The 4,478-nt window shown below is 37.0% G+C and overlaps 1 long non-coding RNA gene across 1 annotated transcript; it reads left to right on the top strand.

Moving 5' to 3' along the window:
* The first annotated feature begins 2,029 nt into the window (after positions 1-2,029).
* LOC146444660 (uncharacterized) lies at positions 2,030-3,570 on the top strand. The gene is made up of 3 exons (XR_014850267.1): positions 2,030-2,046; positions 2,128-2,260; positions 2,489-3,570. It is a non-coding gene; the product is annotated as an uncharacterized LOC146444660 (long non-coding RNA).
* Positions 3,571-4,478: the final 908 nt, after the last annotated feature.

The raw sequence follows: 4,478 nt of genomic DNA, 5'->3' as shown, positions 1-4,478 counted from the left end.
GTATTTGTATTACTGAGATTAAGAAACGTTGCATTTATTCTTTCCTATTTTCTTAGACTGCACTTCCTAGACATGATATTTTGATGGTATCATGTAATTTTCTTATTTATGAGAAAAAATAAAAGCCAGCCACAAAATAACACCATCAAGTAACCAACTAAACAATGAACCAATAACCTTTTTTGTAAAAATTAAGAATACTGAAATGTGTTGAAGGACACTGTTTCAGACTTTCTATTTCTCTATGATTTTGTTAACACCTATTCAATATTTCCAGTTAAAAATTCTCAGGGATTTTTTTTATTGCTACTATTTGATTTTCAAATTCTTGTTCTTATGTTTCTATAATCTCTTAATTTAATCTCTAGATTTTTAGGACGTTGGAGTTACTCTCCAACATACCCAAGTATACCAGATGAGATTTATTTTCCTTGAGGATTCCTACATTAATTTTGGAGTTTTGTCTTTTAGGATGGCAAAAAAGATCAGGTAAATAGAAAGATTTTTTACATACTAATGTCCAAGTTTTACTGCTGCGCCCATATATATATGTATTTGTTAGGATCCATTATTTATAAGGCTTCGATGTAAGGATCTAAAGCATTTTTAAGGATCCTTCTTCATTTTCTCTCATTGAAAATATTCAGAATTAGGATGTCTCTCGTCTTAAAGATAGACAAGCCTATCTTTTACGATAAGTTTTTACTCTTAGAACTATTCCAATGAAACACTGACAATCAATGGAATTAGATCTACATTTGAATTATAGAGATTAAAATTGTCCCATGGTACATGAAAAAATGCTATCTATGTGCATATATATATATAATATATATATGTTTACTTTTTAACAACCTTCTCAAAAACAAATCCTAAACTATTTTATCGAAAATATGTTGTCATTTTTGACATCTCTGTAATGTGTATCCCTTTTGCCAAGTCATACAAGTGTAATAAGGATCAGAACTGAAAAGACCATCTTGCTTGGCCTATAATGATCAGCTTAGAACTGGAATGGAATACCTTGTGGTTTACTCCAAATTTTGCATTTTTATTCAGTTTGTATGGCAAGATTTTGGTAGCAGAGGGGCTGCAGGGTTGGTTTCTGTGAGAAGACACAAGATGCGGTCCCCATGTCAGTCAGAAACAGTTCCAGACAGCTCTAAGATGGAGCTGCTACTGGTCAAAATTAAGTCTATATCATGGATGCTGGGACCACCTGGGTGATAACATATCAAAGACAGGGTAAAAAACACTGCAGAAGAGCAGCCAGAAGAGAGGAGTGAGAATAGGTGAGAAACAATTGTGAATGAAGGAGAGAAAGGAGGTTCTTCAAGTGCCAGAGCACAGCCCCTAGGGAAAGCCTGTGCTGCAGCTGGTTGTCGTGCTGCAGCCCATGGAGGTCCATGATGGAGCAGATATCCATCCCTGCAGGCCATACATGAGCAGATGGATGTGTTCTGAAAGAAGTTCATGGAGAGCCCATGCTGAAGGAGGATCCTGGCAAGAGTAGTGGCCTGTGGAAGGAGGAGCCCATGCTGGAGCCCTGGCTGGACCTGTGATGCTGTAGGGAGCCCACACTGGAGTAGTCTGCTCCTGAAGGACTGCACCTTGTAGAAACAATTCACACTGGAACAGTTTGTGAATGGGAGGTGTATTAGTTTCAAAACAAACCTCTGGGAGATCTCAAGTCAGGATTAAAATTTAATAAGAAAATTAAAAATAAGTGTAATAATACAAGGAAAAGCACTTACAAAGTCAGATACAACCTGACACCCTGTTAGGGTGGTGGTAGCAGTCCAGCTAAAGTAGATCAGTTGAAGCAGTGATCCTGTGGAACGTCTTGTCTCCAGCTGAAGGTCTAGTGGTAGCTCTTGTCCTCTGGGAACCCAGTAGACAGGGCTGACTTGAGCAGTTCCAAGGCCAGGTTATATCCAGGTGGGAATGCTTGGCTCCTCCCTCCTGGGTGGAGCATCTCACAATAGGATGAGATAATTCCATGAGTCATGTGGTGGGTCCTTGATAGCCCATTGTCTGTTATCAGGGGTGAGTCCTAGCAGGAGATAACAGCTAATGTCCCACAGCTGGTGGTAATAGAATACTAAATACATCTATATTGTAACCTAGGTCAGAGGAACTCCAGGCTGGAGCAGGAGTACAACATGATGAAGAAGTAGCAGTCACATAATATTACATATTGAATTGATCACAACCTCCATTTCCCATCCTCTGCATGGGGTAGGAGGAAGAAGGGTTGGAGGTAAGTTGCACATCCAAGCAAGGATAGGAGGCGACTATGGAGTTGTTTTTTTTCCTCACTATCCTATTCTATTTTTAATTGGCAATAACTTAATAAATCTTTCACAGGTAGAGTCTGTTTTTCCTTTGACTGTCGTTGGTAAGGAATCTCTGTGTCTTTATCTCAACAAAAGAGCTGCTTCAGTGCATGAGCTACTTCATTTTATTTCTTCCCTGTGTCCTGCTGCAGAGTGAAAGAGCAACCTGATGGAGACTTTGCTGCCAGCCAGGGTTAACCCATCACACCATGTTATAGTGAAAAACAGAAAATACCAACATTTCTCTTCAGCCTAACACAGAGGAAAAGTCCTCCCAGGTCTCATATCTAGGAGTTTGTTAATATTATGAAGACTGAACACTTTGTATCTCTGTACAGTTCCTATTATTCTCACTTGATCCCAAAATGTTTTCAATTGTTTACAAAAAACATTTGTGAATTTTAATGGAAACATCTCTCTATTACACATTCAACACCAGTTTTCTTTCACTCAATTCTTATGGATTTAAGTCACAACTTAATGACTTTTCCAATAATGTTGATTTCCATTCTGAAGTTTTCCTTCAAACCCATTTTAGGCTGCTGAATAAGTCCTACCTAACCTCAGGGATTTATTGGCTCTCAGTTGCCCCAGCCAATTTAGCACTTGTGCCGTGCTGACTCTGAAGCACTCCTACGTCAGAAGTACACAGCCAATAATAAATGTCATAGTTTAATGTCTTTGGTACACTAGGCATTCTCCTCCTTCTGTCTTTTGAATGATTCCTCAACATTTTAATTGAGTTTAAAATGTTCTTATATTGTTCCACAGAGTTCTGCTTTGCATTGATTAAATTCCATATTTATTTTGTATATTATTTTTTACTTGCTCAGCATATATGTCTCTGTTGATTTAATGACAATACAGAATGCTTTAGCATATTATGAATATTGTATTGACATGCATCTGTAGCTGCAATACTGACATGTAGTGAAACTATGATTGATTTTTTTATGTTAGCAAGAAGATGTCAAAACATATCAATTCTTAATATTATTTTCACTTGCTTACTAAATAACTTAAAAGGGGAAACCAGCAACCTCCTCTCAAAAAATTACCAATAAAAAAGCCCTTTAAAGAGATTTGCAAAAAAAATAAAGGGAAATGAGCTAACAGGAACCTCATGTAATTCAGCAAAAGAAAATTCTGCATCTTTCCTGTGAGGAAAGGCAACAGAGCTGGGATTATTTAGCCTGGAGAAGGCTCATGAGGACCTCATCAACACCTGAAAGGAGAGTGTAAAGAAGATCAAAAGAAGTTCCTTCTGATGGCACCCATTGATAAGACAAGAACTAATGGACACAGACTGAAACACAGGATGCTCTGCCTGCTTGTAAGGAAACACTTCTACCCCTGTGAGAGTGAACAAAAAGGTGGTGGAGTCTCCATCCTTGGAGATACTCTAAAGTATGGTTATGGTTACTCTAAAGTATGCCTGGTTATAGTCTGAGACAAACAGCTCTTGCTGATTATGCTTGAGCCACGGGGTTGGACCAGATGACGTCCAGAGGTGTCTTTTAACTCCAGCAATTCCGTGATTCAGTAATTATGCTTTGTGCTGTGAAACAAATGCTGTCTTTCCCTATGGAACACATAGAAACATTTTGCCTCACATGAAGATGCCAGATGATAAATTCACCATTAGAGAACTTTATATAATATACTTTGATGTTTTTAATTACTGTCTACTGTAAAAATGGTAAGTGTAGGATCACATCACTTGCAAGATGCTTAAGGCAAACTGGAAGAAGGTGAAAAACCTTAAATATATTAGATGTGGAAAGAAGTCCTCAAGAAATAAATGAGTAAGCAAAATATGGATGCTAAAACAAAATGATATAATGTGTTTGAATCTTTTATTTGTTTTTAAATATAAATTATATAGACATATAAATTATGTGTACACATAATTTATGGGGTTTAAAAGAATATCACTGAAAACACTTAAATTTAGATTCTCAAATATAGATATTTAAAGCCTGAACTTAAACTTCTAAATACCCCACATGTTTCTTTAAGTACTGTCTTCAAACACATACTCTTTAAACACCTGTAAACAGTGTAAGTTGCTGTAGTGAACAAGCAAACAAAATATCAATGGTATTTCTAAACAACTTTTTTTTTTTGATTTTTTTATACCCC

This window comes from Lichenostomus cassidix, chromosome 1, assembly GCF_008360975.1.
Source record: "Lichenostomus cassidix isolate B80296 chromosome 1, HeHo_3.0, whole genome shotgun sequence".
NCBI lineage: Eukaryota > Metazoa > Chordata > Aves > Passeriformes > Meliphagidae > Lichenostomus > Lichenostomus cassidix.
Note: the sequence above shows the minus strand (reverse complement) of the source record. Positions and strands in the feature narration are given on the sequence as shown.